Source organism: Pleurodeles waltl, chromosome 10 (genome assembly GCF_031143425.1).
Source record: "Pleurodeles waltl isolate 20211129_DDA chromosome 10, aPleWal1.hap1.20221129, whole genome shotgun sequence".
NCBI classification, from domain to species: Eukaryota; Metazoa; Chordata; class Amphibia; order Caudata; family Salamandridae; genus Pleurodeles; species Pleurodeles waltl.
The window spans coordinates 1,032,268,369-1,032,285,920 of NC_090449.1; positions in this window are offsets into that span (position 1 = coordinate 1,032,268,369).

Here is a 17,552-nt window from a genome sequence, read left to right on the forward strand (position 1 = left end):
AGGACCTACAATGACTAATCAAGCCTACTCACATCAGGTAACCCATGCTCCAGCAACATGTACTGTGATGTGACCACAATGAAACACTACAGACATATGCAGCTTTTGAATGGACCAACACATTCACACTCTGCGAGATTGGCTCACTGCATAGAGTCCCTACAGGCAACTTCTATAGTATGGACTTCACCCTTACACTTGAATGACAATGAAGGGGCTGGCATGGTGGGCACAGAAAGTGTCTTCCTGTGCATGTGTGGACGTATGGCTTACCAATTGCACACTCGTGCCACTTCTGGGGGAGGGTGGGTCTGTGATATGTATCTGTACCGCAGAACACACCTTTTGAAATATGTGTCTAAACTATAGAGATGGCATCCATCATACAAAGGTATGCATTGTACAATTTCTGCTATGTGACCAAGTTACCGACTCACATGTCATGGCCACCTAGGAATCAACACACTGTCTGCACTGCGGGACTGTCATTAGTGCAATACACCTGTGCAGGACAATTATGACTTATGTGAAGGTGACAACAGAGCTGTGGGAGTAAGAGACCTGCCATGAGTCAAATACACACATTGACAATGATCATAATCTAGTCAATGGACTGAGACATTCAGGGTAAGTTTTGCCATTAGACTATCATATTGTCCACATGACAGGATCTGCTGGTGTGCAGCGAGTTAACACAGTGCCACAGGTGAGTAGTCACAGTGTCTCCCACAGCCTGTACTAGGTCCCCTACAGGGAGATACATGTGACAGGCCCTGGTTTCTGCAGGCTGATCATACAGAAGCTACATGAAACTTACATTTCTATCACTTCCATGCATGACAGTACATCATGTGGCCATAAGCAATGTGGCATGTGGTTTGTGTGGCAACCTGAAGGGCAGAGTGAGTCATGATGTGCCTTCCAGACAACAGTTTTGCAAGACCAGTGGATTGAAAAACTGTGGCACTATATACTTTGCTTAAAAGATCCTCAAATTAGTCAGACAAGATGCATACACAGCTCATGCTGTCATGCACATACATTTGTCCAACATTTACAACCATCATGAAGAAAGAGAAGTCATTGGATGATAGTAAAGGCTCCTTGCCTAGTTATGTGCATCCAACGCAAAGAGGATCTAGGTCCACAAAAAACATTGCACAACACGATGTTCATGAACTCAAATTATACTACTGGCCACCAATACCTGCACAATGTACATCCCATTGAGGCCGCACAGACTGCAACAACAGGCACTCAAGAAGTCTAACTGGCACACAGGGGCACATTGTAGAGTGTGAGGAGGGAAAGGATGGTGTTGAACAGAGTCAATTTTGCACATTAGGTACAGACCTGCTCCTCTGATGAGCCATAGAGCTGTCCATACAGGGAAAGGACCTCATTACAAGCTTCTCCGGCCCCTCTGGAGAGAAGGCAGGGTCCCTATCACCTGCTGGACATGGCATGATTGCTCCCAGATGTGGCACACAGCAGCTCAAGTAATTGAGGTGTTGCTGGCAGAAGTGTCAGGCGTCAAGTGAGTGAATTTGCACAACATGGCGGTCACGTTGGCCAGGTATGCAGTCATGACCACCGACGGACATAGCCATTGTGATGTGACCACCTCAGGCAACAAAGTTAGCTTTTGGCTTTTTCCGCCGTGGTTGGAACTGCCTACCACCCAGATGACTGTGAAGGCCGACTTTCATGGTTTTGCCTGCCTCCTCCATGTGGTGGGGGCCATTGATGCCACACATGTTGGCTTAGTGCCACCGGAGGCCACTGAACACATCTATTGCAACAGAAAGAACTTTGATTCCATCAACGTGCAAGTTGTCTGTTGGTGGATCTCTACATCTCACATGTGCGTGCCTGGTATCCTGAATGAGCAATGATTCCTTCATAATGCGGAACAGCACCATAGCCCAGCTGATGTCACAACTGCACCCAGGGAGGGCCTGGATGGTTGGTAAGTCACATCTGTCCTGATTGAGGGTGAGCAATGTCAAGTGCTACAATCATGAAGTGAGGGACTCATTGGTTCACTTATGTCTCATTCCTTAACAAGAGACTCAGAATATCTAAACCATCCTTGGAAGTTGACACTGCTGAGGAATCCAACTACCCCAGGGGAAGTCCGCTTCAATGAGGCCCATTGAAGAACACGGCGGGCTGCGGAAGGCCAGATTTAGGTGTCTGGAAAAGACTAGTGGAGCCCTCCTCTAATCACCTGGGAAAGTGTGTCAGATCACTGTGGCATACTGCATGCTCCACAACATTGCCCTGCGGAGGAATATCCCGTACATCCCAGAGAAGGGTGAGTCTGCAGTGCCACTGGGTGAAAATCCTGAAATACTACTGAGGATGACATTGTTGAAGAGGAAGGAGCTGAATTGCAAGAAGATCTCATCCACAGACCACAGCTACTTCTCATGAGTGTAAGCATGACTTCTGATGTCATGACTGTGTTGACTGTAATTATGAGAATGTCTTGAGTTGAAGTTGAGGTGATGTTGAAGCAACAAGGCTGGGAGGTGACATTTTGGGTACAGTGAGACTCAATGTTGCCATTTGACCAAGTTGCCTAGAAGGGTCAGAACAGTCCCCCACTTCCAGACGTCCAGGAGTGTCATTGTCACTGAGGGCTTAATCCAGGGGGGTAGTGGCAGACTGTTCCATGGCCTCTGTGTGACCAGCAGCAGAGCTACAAGTTGATGTGAAACGTACATTGTTAATGATTGTTTTGTGACATCTACCTCCAACGGTTTAGAGTTACAGTAAGCAGAGACCTTGTACAAAGTTAAATTGTAGTTAATCTAGTTGTCACAAGTATCTATGGTATTGGGTAAATTGACATAACATGTGTGAAGCATGCCAACAAATTTAGACTGAAGCAGCTGCTGGGATGTGCAGATCAGTTGCACTTGGGAGGATGGCCTGAAAATGACATCTTACCACCAGCGCAGTCAACACAGTGAATGGGCAAGATATGGCTTTGACCATATGGAGGCCTAGTTGAGCGGTGTGCTAGCAGACCCAGGACTTGATTGCATACGTGACTGGAGTCATAATGTGCACAGTGCTGGGTCAATGTGTCTGCTGCTGCTGCCAATCTGATGCATCTTGAGCCCTTAGGAATACTTGTTGCACACACTGGGTAAGCTGTCCTTCCTGTCCTCATAGTTACATCTTGGGTTAGCAAGTCAAGATTGAGCTAGGTAAACAGACATATTTCTGATATGAGCATGATCTGTGCTTGATCACTCCCAGGTGAGTACACTTAATTTGTGAGTTGTCAAATAGGGGTCTTTATACTAGAGAGCACTAGGCTGGTGGTTGGAGTTGTTAAAACAGTGCCTCCTGGGAGTTGCAGTCAGGTCACTCTTTCTACTACACACACTTGACCAATGTTATCCCCCCGGTGAGTATTCGTCATTTGAGAGTTGGCAAACAGCTGCATTGGGACATGTGACTACTGTGCTGGTGGTTGTAGTTAAAGAAAGAGGGCCTGCTGGGAGTTGCAGTCAGGTTACTCTTTCCACTACACACACTTTACCATTGTTATCCCCCCGGTGATTAAACTTCAATTGAGAGTTGGCAAAACAGCTGTATTGGGACATGTGACTACTGTGCTGGTGGTTGTAGTTACAGAAAAAGGGCCTGCTGGGAGCTGCAGTCAGGTCACTCTCTCTATTACACACACTTTACCAATGTTATCCTCCCAGGTGAGTAAACGTAATTTGAGAGTTGACAAACAAATGTATTGGGACTTGTGACCACTGTTCAGGTGGTTCGAGTTCTTGGAACAAGGCCTTCTGTGCTTTGCAGTCAGGTCACTCTCTCTACTACACACTGTTGTCCAATGTTTTCCCCACAGGTGAGTAAACTTCATTTGAACGTTCACTAACAGATATATTGGGGCATGTGACCACTGTGCTAGTGGTTGGAGTTACTGAAACATAGTCTATTGTGCTTTGCAGCCAAGCCACTCTCTCTACTACACACACTTGACCTATGTTATCCCCCACAGGTGAGTAAACTTCTTTTGAGAGTTGACGAACAGATGTATTGGGGCACGTGACCACTGTGCTGGTGCTTGGAGTTACTGGAACATAGCCTATTGTGCCTTGCAGCCAAGTCACTCACTCTACTACACACACTTGCCCAATGTTATCCACCCGGGTGAGTGAAGTTCATTTGAGAGTTAACAAACAGGGGTCATCGGACAAGAGAACACTGGGTTGGTGGTTGGAGATACTGAAACAGTGCCTCCTGGGTGTTGCAGTCAGTTCACTCTAACTACTCCTCTATACTTGACAACTGCTGTGTTCTACATATCTGTATGCAGGTTGCATTTGTGTTTGAGCACACATTTTCATTTTGGGACATGCCATGGTTCCTGGAATGTTTTTCTGATATTGTGAGATTTCCAGGCCCCATTTAGACATATAGCATGCAATGGGTCTTGGTAACTGTGATGTTGGGTCCAATGCTACACATTCAGAGTGCTGAAACTCAGATACTCTGGGTATTGAATGTTGGTGATGTACATGAACAAAACAGTGGGTGAAGGTGAGTTGTGAGCGTGCATGACATTACATTTTTGTGATGTTTGTGCTGTGACTTACCGGACTCCAGTCCCCCAGGTATTCCTGTCTAGCCCTCAGGATGCAGGATGGCCAAGACCTTCTCCTCCCAGGGAAAGAGTATTAATGGGGCACTTGGAGGGCCACCACCAGTCTTCTTGGCCTGTAGCTGGTGCCTGAAGACCAGGAAATGAACCTTGCCCCTGGAGGTTGTTCCTCCTCTTCCTAATGTCCCACTTTGTGTGCAGGGTGTTGCCTGCAGCATTCACTCTGCCAGCGATCCTGTCCCACCTTTCCATTTTCCTACTGAGAGGAGTGTGCTGGACTTGGGCTCCAAACAACTGTGGCTCTACTCTTATGATTTCATCCACAATGACTCTTAACTCATCTTCAGAAAAGTAGGGATTTTTGGAATGTGACATGGTGGGAAAAATATTATTGAAGGTGACAGGAACTTACTTAACAGGGGAAGTGCAATAGGGTGTGAATGAGCAAAACTGTGAGCAGGGTGTTTAATGGGATGGTGAAAAAGGGGTGCCTAACCTATATACTCTATGGATTTTAGTTGCTCAGGCTTCTTTGACTGTCACAGTGACTGTGTGATTGTGATATGCTCAGTGGTTGCCCTCTGCGCTAATGGCTTTGGAGGTCGGACCACTTATATCCAGACTGCCGTGCCGCTGGCAGCCTGACTTTTTTGCTTGGCGGTCAGCGGTCCTGCCTGTATGACTTTTAATAGGGAGGTCTGGATGACCGCCAGTGTGACAGTCTTTTCGGGACCACCACATGGCTGTCTGGCTGTCCGGTAGTCCGACCTCCAAACTCGAAATGAGACCCTAAGTGTAATACTTCCAGGCAGCCTGATGTTAGGGAAGTAAGGGAATGCTTTATTGTGTAGTTAGCTATTTTAAGTTCATGTTTGGGTATAGGGGGGTTACTTTGAGGGTTTTGAATTCATGTGTAAGATCAGACCTCGCAGTGTCATTGGGCTGAATTTCTACAATAGGAATTATTTATATAAGGGAAGTTACACAATTCATTTGGTTCTTGGGTGTTAATAGATGTATACTTAATAAGTATATCTTTATTATTGCCTTTTGAGTTTTGGGTATATCTAGAGATAGGGACAGATATGGTTATAATATTTTTCATAAAAAATATCCTTTGTTTAATTTTATTCCAACAACTTGAGGAATATACCAGGATTTATTTAACAATGGGCTGCCCCCTCCCCTTGGTAGTGTGACACTGATGGACATATCTGATTGAGAAATAGAAAGTTTTAAGGAAGAGAGAACTTCTTGGATTTTATTACAAGAGGGCTGCCATATTACCAATTGGCGATCTGATGAAGGGTAACTATTGAAGTTCAAATGCGTAATATCAGTGATTGTGTGGAGGAGGATTGTGTTTCACTTGTGCTGGAATATTACCCATTTTAAAGTTGAATGGTTGGGAGAAAAGTTAGGTTTCTTTTGAAACTACAAAGTTAAATGTGATATTCCAAAATGGCCACCGTGTAGGGACACTGAGGCCTCACTAGAGTGTTATTTATGGTGTAGGCCATGTGCCAAAGGCATTTCTTTGAATACCTCAGGTGATTTCTATTTGAGGTATAAATAGGGTTGCCACCTGGCCACTTTTCTACCGGCACCACCAGTATTTTAATATCCTGGCCGGTTAAAAAAAAGGCAAAATCGCTAAAAGCAGTATTTTTATTCTTTATCTGTACGCACTTCGACAGCAAATATGAATAGAAAACACTTTTAAATGTGTTTTACAGTTGTATTAACAATCCCTGAATAATAAATACAGTAAATACAGACAGAAAAGTCACACTACATCTCCAGGCCCTTGCACATTCTTATAACTACAGCAAAAGGTTGATGTTTTTCTTTTAGAAAGGAGGAAACCCTAGTTATTAATAGAGACCAAGGTGTAGAATGTGGTTTGTTCATAGAGGAGAACACAATTGAGTGGACAGTCACAGATGTTTTCAAACTGAATGTATATGTTGTTAGCACCTTTGCAATACGATGGAATGGCAAATTCAAGCTAGAGTTTGATGAGAAGCCTGGTAGTTCGGGGAGGATTCTCTGTTGTTGTTCTACCACCTTGAGTTAAATTTGAGTTATCACTGCAAGTAGGGAAAAGAGACATATTGCTATCATTAGGTGGACAATATGTGATCCAAGAGAAGAGGTAGAACTTAGAGGAGTTGATATATGCCTGATTCCATGGTGACCGTATGAGGTATATTTTGTATGTCTTGTTTATATATCTATGTGTTTGAACATAGAACATTTTGACACAAAAGAGAGGGTTACATGCATAAACAGAACAAATGCAGAAAGGCAGCAGATGTTGACACAAAGGTAAAGGGCAGTATCATAGGTTTTGGGTGTATCACATCAGTGCCCCATTGTACTTAATGAGTGTGTTGTCTATTCTACAGACTTGGGGTATTACTCAATATCGAGTGCCCATCAACAGGAGGGTCCATCTAAAGTAGTTCCCTCACCAATAGGGAATTTGTTTGAAAACTCTTGTTATCTTCTGAAAGCTACCACTTTAGATTAGCCAAGGTGAGATTATAAGAACTTTGATATAATACCATGTGAATGGAATCTAAGGATTAATAGAACATTTTTAGGTCACAATGGCGATCCATATAGCCTCTATTGGATAATTGGGGGCACATGTCCTATGCAATGTCTATATTACCATTAGGTGACTGATCATGACCACCTTTGGTAACTCCTGTAAGTGTCTGCTAGCTAAGGAAGTATGCTGGTTGAAGGTTTTGGAAGTGGTAATGAATATATGTTTTGTATGAATGGTGAAACGAATGAATACCGCAGGATGTATATGGTTTTAATTGCATACTGTTATGGATGGGGAAAGGGTCCTTAAAGTGAATGTCCAGATGGTTTTTGATAGGTTGTTTTATACTGATGTTTAAGTACTATTATGAGGGATGCTCTTTGTATGACATGTTAGTCAAGGTTTCAACACCGTCTGCCACCACACCCTACGCACACGCCTCCACAACGCAGAGATCCGCCACAAAGCCCTGGACTGGATTACAGCCTTCCTCACAGGCATAACCCAGAGAGTCCGCCTCCCTCCCTCCCGATCTGAAGCCACCGAAACCATCTGCGGCATTCCCCAAAGATCCTCCCTCAGCCCGACCCTCTTCAACATCTACATGGCACCTCTCGCCAAAATCGTCCGATCACACAACCTCAACATCATCTCTTACGCCGACGACACCCAGCTGATCCTCTCACTCACCAAGGACCCTGCCACCGCCAAAATTAACCTCCACAACTGAATGAAGGCCATCGCCGACTGGATGGAGAGCAGTCGCCTGACGCTGAAATTGGACAAGACGGAGATCCTCATCCTCGGCTCCAACCCCTCCGCCTGGGATGACTCCTGGTGGCCGGCCACTCTAGGAACTGCACCGACACCCACCAACCACGCACGCAACCTGGGATTCATCCTGGACTCATCGCTCACCATGACCCAGCAAGTCAACGCCGTCTCATCATCCTGCTTCAACACCCTCCGCATGCTCCGCAAGATCTTAAGGTGGATCCCCACCAAAACCAGAAAGACGGTCTCCCAGGCCCTCGTCAGCAGCAGACTGGACTACGGCAACGCTCTTTACACGGGAACCCCTGCCAAACTCCAGAAAAGACTGCAACGTATACATAACGCCTCTGCACGCTTCATCCTCGACATCCCACGCCGTAACCACATCTCAGCCCACCAGAGAGATCTACACTGGCTCCCCGTCAACAAGAGGATCGCCTTCAAGCTCCTCACCCACACCCACAAAGCACTCCACAACGCCGGCCCAGCTTACCTCAATGACCAACTCACCTTCTACACCCCCAACCGTCAACTCCGCTCCGCTAACCTCACCCTCGCCACCGTTCCTCCCACCCACAGGACTACAGCCGGCAGCAGATCGTTTTCCCACCTCACCGCCAAGACCTGGAACCCCCTCCCCATCCACCTACGACATACCTGGGACCGGCTGACCTTCAGGAAACGCCTCAAGACCTGGCTGTTTGAACAGTAGCATCTCCCCTGCGCCCCCAGCGCCTTGAGACCCTCGCGGGTGAGTAGCACGCTCTACAAATGAATAATTGATTGATTGAAGATTAATGTATTTTTATCATTTTTGTTGTAAAAATTCTAAGTGTTGTGGGGAGGAGATATATATCCTTTTGTCATTTTACAGTTCGGCGAGGATGACACTGTGTCAATCCTATGCTTAAAGATTTTGTTGTACAAATGACAAAAGACTTTGGGGGTCATTCTGACCTTGGCGGTCCATGACCGCCATGGTGGAGTGCGGCGGAAGCACTGCCAACAGGCTGGCGGTGCTTCCTGGGCGATTCTGACCATGGCGGTAAAGCCGCGGTCAGAAAAGGGGAGCCGGCGGTTTCCCGCCGGTTTCCCGCTGGCCCAGGGAATCCGCCATGGCGGCGCTGCTTGCAGCACCGCCATGGGGATTCCGAGCGCCTTCCCGCCGCCTGTTTCTGGTGGTGTCCACCACCAGAACCTGGATGGCGGGAACTGGTGCTGTGGGGCCCCTGGGGGCCCCTGCACTGCCCATGCCAATGGCATGGGCAGTGCAGGGGCCCCCTAACAGGGCCCCACAAAGATTTTCACTGTCTGCTGTGCAGACAGTGAAAATCGCGCCGGGTGCCACTGCACCCGTCGCACTCCTTCAACTCCGCCAGCTCCATTCCGAGCCGGCTTCATTGTTGAAGGGGCTGTCCCGCTGGGCCGGCCGGCGGTCTTCTGGCAGTCGCCCGCCGGCCCAGCGGGAAAGCCGGAATGGCCACCGCGGTCTTTCGGCGGGAACCGCTTGGCGGGCGGCGACCGCCGACCGCCACGGTCAGAATGACCGCCTTTGTCCCTATCTAGCTCGGAGTGGATAGCACTGTGCTGATCCTATGCTTAAAAACTTTGCTAGATAATCAGACATTTGAGGTGAGCAAGTTTAGAGTGTCGCTGGTGTTGTAGAGTGCTCCTTACTGGAGCTGCTCTCCACCTAAATTTGGGAACTACCCAGAGTTCTCTCTCTCTCGTGTTTTGCATATATATATATATATATATATACACACACACACACACACACACATATGTATGTTAGTCCCAAAGAAAAAGCGGATATGTTATTTTCACCGAAACACATCGATGGATTTTGAGGGCTTGATCTACAGTGCACTAGTGATCTCTACATGCTACTACATAAATTCATGAACACCCGGTGATACAAATAGTATATGTCAGGCCTGCAAACATGGATGTGCTCCAGTAAAGAACTCTTAAACCAATCATCTGCATTTGCAGGAACCAAAGCTTGATTAAGACACGTGTTGCTGAAGGCTCCAGCATCCCTATGACTCAGACTAGGTGTAACAAATATTTAAACCACACCTGGCCTGAGTAAATTGCTTGCTGTTAAGGTCACCTGCTGAAGAGAAGGAGTGTCTGCTTCTCTACGTTTGATCTTTGTGTTCAGTTCTGTATCCGGGATGCCGCTTCCGGGGAGTTGAAGAGATCAAGAGAATTGACCACTAAAAAGGCGGGAATATGCTGTGCGTGCTCGAAAAGCAGTTATTTGTGAAAACTTGACACTTGCTGACTTGATATTCAGAAGTCAGATGTTTCGGAGCGCGATGCGCCTAAGAAGGCACATCATTGGTGTTTAAGGTCACTGGAATGCTCGCTGCTAGTCACGTAGTAACGCTTATCGTTGTTGCTTGTTATATATAGAAGAAAATAAGTTATTTTGTGCAAGTATTTTTAAAACAATGTATTGTGAATACTTTTGTTATTGCTAAGTTTAATACGACACTTGCATAATTGATGCTGGTGATACAGAACATTCTGTGAATGGCCTGAAAGTTTCATTGCTGTGCTCAACTTCCTGTGATGTAGCAGTGATAAAACTGATTGCTTGTGTTATTGATATTAACTCTATGCTCCCAGAGTGTTACAAACATTGCACTGTGATCTTTTGATATTAACCCTATGTTCCCAGAGTGGCACAAATATTGCACTGTGATCTTTTGGTATTAACCCTATGATTCCAGAGTGATGCCAACTTTGCACCATAATCTTTGATATTAACCCGATGTTTTCAGTGTTATCTAAAGACACTTAGGCCCATATTTATACTTTTTTTGCGCCACATTTGCGTCATTTTTTTATGCAAACGCGGAGCAAACTTGCAAAATACAATTGTATTTTGTAAGTTTGCACCGTTTTTGCCTCAAAAAGCAGCGCAAATGCGGCGCTAAAAAGTAAAAATATGGGCCTGAATGTGTGTTCTTTGGAATTCTAAGTAGAGTGCATAAATTAACCCATGAATATCTGCAAACCTAATTACCTGAGAACTTGTTGTCATTATTTCTTACCTATTTAAATGTCTATGGAGTTGAGTGAGTCAGCATCTGAGGAAATCTCAGTAAGGTCATCAAAGAAGATATCCACAGAACGTCAAGTACATTTATGTAGGCATTAATTAAAGTGAAGTGGGATCAATCTGGGGTCACAGTGGGAGTAGTCATAGAAATTATAGTAGATTCATGCCCGTATTTATACTTTTTTTAGCGCCGCATTTGCGCCGCTTTTTGACGCAAAACGGCGCAAACCTACAAAATACAATGGTATTTTGCAAGTTTGCGCCGTTTTTGCGTCAAAAAACGACGCAAATGCGGCGCTAAAAAAGTATAAATACGGGCCTCAATGTTTTTATTTAATTACAGGATATCCACATCTTTTCCTGAAAATTCCTAGAGAGATGGAGAGCCGGAAAGAGGAACCTAACAGGTACACCTAGCTTGCACATAGTAGTCAGAGACTAGTATATACATGGTTACGAGTTGATTGACTGATATGTTTTTTATCATAGGAAATTGCGGCTCTTCAAGGACCATCACCAGTCGTTCAGATCCGGATCTGTGGCTCCTGTGTCTCTCTCTCTTTCACCCATCCCCTTTCCCCAGGGCGTTCAGATGCCGATCATGTGCATTTAAGTGGGAGGAACGTACTAACGTCTAGGAGGAATTGGGAATAAGAAACTTGGTCAACATTGTGTCTCTGTGTATGTAGTGTCAACGTATTTTTATTGTTTTGTAGATGTAATTTTTAAATGCAAAAAATATTTTTTTAAAGAAAGGATTAAAGCCATATTTGTTTTTCTAAACTTCGGAGGTATTAGATGTGTGTTGTATTTTTTGAACAATTGTGACTGTAAATAGATTGAGGTGAGATTGCTGTTAGCTTAGATGTTCACTGAGGGGATTTCTTTGTTTTTTTGGTTTATAGAACCCCCGTCCCTTTGGTTTGAGGGGTTTGTCTTGTCTTTTTTCAGCAGCCCTGTCAGAACCTTAGTGTCAGTACTGGTACCCCAGTGTCAATGGCCTATGTCAATTTTTGTGACCTATGTCAATGTTCTATTGTTACTCTTCCCATATCAACATCCTAGTGTCATTATTGGTGTCCCTGCATCAGTGTTCTAGTGCTTTGTCCCTGTGGCAGTGTTTCCATATCTGTGTTTCTTTCACTGTCCTTGTATCAGCCCGCCATCAATGTCCAAATGTAGGTATCCTAGTGTCTCATCTTTCAGACAGTATCTCTTGTCAATGTCTCTGTCTTGTGCCACTGTCTGATATTTTGTCCTAGTGTCTCTATCTTAGAGTTAGCATCCTTATGTCTTAATGCTCCTATGTCAGTGTCTTAGTTAAGGTCCTTTTAACAGTGTCCCTGCATTAATATCCCCAATGTTAGTGTTCCAGTGTCAGTTTTTCCATGCCAGTGTTGGTGCTACTGTTTCAGTGCCCCCCCCTCTGTCTGTGTTCTAATGCCAGTGCTGATTTGCCTGTAAGTATTTATGTCACAATGCCCATTTGCCAGTGTCCATGTGTCAATAGCCCCTTCTTAGTTTCTTAGTGTTAATGCCCCTTTGCCACTGTAACAAAGGCAATGCCGCCATGCCAGTGTTGGTGCTTCTTTGCTATTGTGTCAGAGACAGTGTTGGTGCATCCTTGTTGGTGGTCATCTATCATAACTGGTGTCTCTATATCAGTTTCCAGGAAATAGTGTGGCCCCCTGTGTCAGTGTACAAGCCATATGCCCGAATATGAGTTGTGTATAGTGAAAGTACTGTGGAATTCCAATTTACACATTTATAAGTGCGCTGGTGTTCTTGCACCTTGATTTTACCTGACTGAAAACCTGGTAAAATTGCATTGGCAAAGGACTCCACCCAACCCTCTGCCAAAACATGTAATGCACACCTCTGCAAAATAACATCCCAATATTTCCTCAATCCCCCTCCCAAATACCATGCACCACTCTCCTCACACCTCTTTACCATGTCCTCAGAGCAGATGGTAAATGTGCCACGAGTAACTCCACTGGTAAGTTCAGTGGCCATATTATGCAAAGTGCCCTCAGGAAATAACAAGTGTGTGTCCCCTCTTTGTGCACCACAGGAACCTTGGTATGACAGAACACGCTTCAGATGCTTTTGTAACACTGATACCGCTGGTGCTCATGTAGCGCTAACCCTATTGTGAGAGGGTGTTCCCTCAATCACATGGTGACGTGCAAATGAGGGAAACACTTTGCCTCTGCACCCGTGCCATATTACAGACCTGGGCACAGAGGCAAACATGCCCTTAGGAGGCACACTGTCAGTACTTTTTCTCAAGCTAACCTTACATTTTTAAGTAAACCTTTAATGGTTCCATGACAAATAATAAGCAAACAAATCAACAAACATAGAGGTGTTCACTCCGAAATATTCTATGACAAAATTTGCCATTCATTTACAGTGGAAAAGGCTTCTATAATATAATATCGAGGTAAGGAATATTGTGATACAAAAATAATTATGCAAAAGATATTGCTGATAAAAATATCAACTTTGCATATTTGGTACATAAAGTACAAGAATATTGAATTCAAGAACAGCAAAAATATTTTAACAAATAGATAAGCATATATGTTTATGTATGTAAAAGTATTTAATTTTAAAATAATTACAAATAAAAAATCACTAGTTTTAAGAACTTTACTTTTTAAAAATATACATATTATAAAAAGTAAACGAATGTAATAACTTAAAAAACAAAAATTAATATGAAATTTAAATAAAAAAAGATGTACAGTAAAGACAAGAAAATATTTTATTAAGAAAACAAAAAATAGTTAAAAAAATATATAACAATAACTATAGAGACATATATATACATATATATATATATATATATATATAGAGAGAGAGAGAGATACTTTTTTTTCACTAAAAAGTTAAAGGTTACAGGGACGTTATAGTTAGGATATAGAATTTAAAAAAGAAAGAAATTTACTTAAAAAAACTAATATTATAGGGATGTTATAGTTAGGCTCACATTTTAAACATACGAAACCATAGAAATTCACCAGTTATAGTTAGAGTTATTTCAGGTAACTATAACTCGTGCCCTAAGGAAACTATAACTCGTGCCAAAGGCAGTGCGCAGCTGGTGTTGGCTGCAGGACCTGGTTTGCAGCCAGTCCCTGAGGAAAACCCCTATAACAACTGAACCCTGCATGCCCCCACTCCTGAGGCTTATATCGGCCCTGGGGACCCCATCCCCTGGGGCACAGCATAAATATAAAATTTTTGTTTTTGGGGTGCTGCATAGCCCCTCCTGGCTGATCTCAGCCCCAGGATCCCATCCCCCAGGGCCTGGCCTAAGCATTAGGGGGGGGGTGCTCAGCCACCCTGCCTAGGCTGATCTCAGCCCCAGGCACGCCATCCCCTGGTGCCCAGTCTAATTTTTTTTTTTTTGGGGGGTGGCTGTGTGGCCCCCCTCCCTAGGGCCGATCTCAGACCTGGGGACCCCATCCCCCAGGGCCCAGCCATGTGACCTGAATTCCCCTCAGGGCACCTATTCTTAATGTTGGGTACTGTGGGGGGGAGCCTGAAGGACCCCAAGTTTCCAGCTGGCATCTGCCTCCTGCAGGAGCCAAAATTGCTGTCAAAGAGTGGAGCTGCTAAAGCAACTCGCTCTCTGTGACAGCAATTGTTTCCTCTGTCTCCCTTCCTGCATCTTTCAGGCAGGCAGACCCAGGAAACCTCCGCTTCAATGAAGGGAGAGCTTTTTGACAGTAAGGTGATGGTCCCTTGGGCTCTGTGGGTCTGAATCAGACCCCCGATCTCTTTATTTAACATTTGCCCTGGGGAGGTTGTGGTCCCCGGGGAGGGGGGGAGTGTGCACCCCACGCACAAATTTGACAAATGCCCAGGGGACATGGCCAGATGGCCCCCAGTACCAAATAATGTCAGCCCCAGGGAGGTGGAAGTCCCCAGGGCTGTGGGGCAGCTAGCGGCACCCTTGCACTTAAATAAACAATGCCATCCAGGACTTGGCCCATCCGGGGACTTCAAAATGACCGAGCAGGGGAGCCCTTTTTAAATTTTTGGGTAGATCTGCTGCGCCTTCCACCAAACAATTTAAAATAAATGATTTTTAAGCCCGCGGGGGGGACCCCAATAACAGAGTTAAAGGTTCAGGGTGTCCCTACCCTGGCCCCTTTTCTTCTTTCTTAATTTTTTTTCTGGGACCCGGCTGAAGCCGAGTTTCAAGATGGGACCAACAGTTCCTTGTTGAAGTGTTGGCACCCTACCAGATCTCAGCACCAGATCGGGAGAGGTTGCGAAGTTTTCGCGTCTCTTTGTATATGCATTTGGATTTCCTTCACTTTCTCAAAAACTAAAGAACAAATTTACACCAAACAACAACAAGCATTTTCAATGCAACATGTCTCGCATTTCCTCGAGCTAGAGCTATTAGTGTTGTAAACTCCTAACCGGACTTTTCTTGCCACACGAATTAAAAGAAAAGAAAATGCAGCGCGATCACACTATGTAAAATGCAGCGCGATCGTGCTGAAATTGAAAACGGAAAAACCAAATGCAATCACTCTATGTGAACCCCAGCTCGATCGTGCTGCATGGAAAATAAACAGCTAAAGTAGTCCGGAAACCATGCTGAAAACATCGAGCCTCATATGTTTTCAGTAGTTTACCGGTGCTGTGTAGGTGGGCCAAACACCAGAAAAGGCAAGACGAATGCATGCTTTTCACAAATGAAAGCAAGCGGATTTTAAAAGGTAAGCCCACGAACCAATGAAAGTGACTGACGTGACATGGGCGTGGTTGGAAGCCCAAAGAGAGATTACTACAGGGGACGGAGCGCTTTGCGCTCGCCCCTAAAAAGGCCTCTTTCTGGACCAAGAGCTACCTTTCTGCCAAATTTGGTGTAATTCTGTCCAGTGGTTTTGGCGCTATCACTGTTCAAAATATCCTATGGGAACTAACTTTGGAAATGCCCCAAGTTTGACCCCCTCTTATCTTGCCCCCCTTTTGACAGATCTCCCCAAAACAGCAGTTCATGCGACTGTAAAAAAATTTGGGAAAATTTTGTGAAGATTTGTCAAGTTGCGCCAAAGATATAAGCAAGTAAAAAACAGCTTTTTCTGTAGAAACTAGGTCCTAACTATAACTACCTAGTACTAGGTAATATATATATATATATATATATATATATATATATATATATATATATATAAACATATATATATAAATAAATAAATATATATATATATACATGTTTACTAATCCACCCTTGTGTCTCCAAGCCACACGGTGCAGTGCCTTGGTTCCTGATGGTAGTTCACGAACGTCTTCGAAACCACTTTCTCTGACGAGAAGCAAAACGGGCACTCGCGGGCAAAAAAAATGGTATTTATTAAAAACAACAGCCATGCTTCTGCAACTGGCCTCTTTCAATGTCAATCATATTGCACAGAAGCATCACCTCTTAAAAAAACCTTTGACTCGAACAATTACAAGCATGAAAATCAAAAGAGGACTTATTCTCGCAGTTAGTCAATATCGAGATCATATATAAGTGTTGGTCATTTTGAACTTTCGTCAAATGCATGTTTAAATTGTTGAATACATTCATCCCATTCCCTCCATATCAAATTCATTTACTTGGGACAATAACTGCCTCATATGTTGAAAAATGTGCCAGCATTGCAAATCACTGAAATATTTCATATCCCCTACAGAAATCTCTGTTGTTGCAACCCACTTTTTTCTTCAAGAAAATCATGATTCTAGCCAGCCAATTGGAAACATAAATACAGTAAAAAGAGAGAGAAAGGGGTGAAAAAAAAGATTTGGGGATTTTGAGAACCATTCATACAACACAAATAGTTCAGGTGTCTTGTACCCCTTGTGTATGTTTCTGTGTTGCAATCCAAACTTTCTTAGATTAAACTATGGTTACTAATCGCCCTGAATGAGAGTGAATATTCCGATTTGATACCACCATTTGGAACTTCATATTGTTGATAGCAACATCAATAAATGTCTACTATATACATCGACCAATTGTAAAAGTCAATCCAAAAAAGGGGGACAGGTGTAAGGGAAGGAAGGGGGAGAAAATACAAATTTAAAGAGATATGGACATGTTCCCAAAGTGAATCATAAAAAGAATGTAAGCATGAGATGTTACTAAATAAAGCCCTGGATGGGCTTTAAGTCCCCTATCTAAATCATCAGCTTTAAGAACTTTACTTTTCAAAATATACATTATAACAAGTAAACAAATGTAATAACTTAAAAAACGAAAGTTAATATGTAATTTAAATTTAAATTTAAAAAATATATACTAAAGATAAGTAAATATTTTAATAACAAAACAATATTTATACATAAACATATGAATGTATATATATATATATATATATATATATATGCATGTATATGTATAGATCGTGCTGCTGTGTATTTATGAAATCTTGTTTACAGGAAAAAGATTCCCCTCCAACGTGTTTCGGCTGTAGCCTTGCTCAGAGATGGAGTGGGAATTC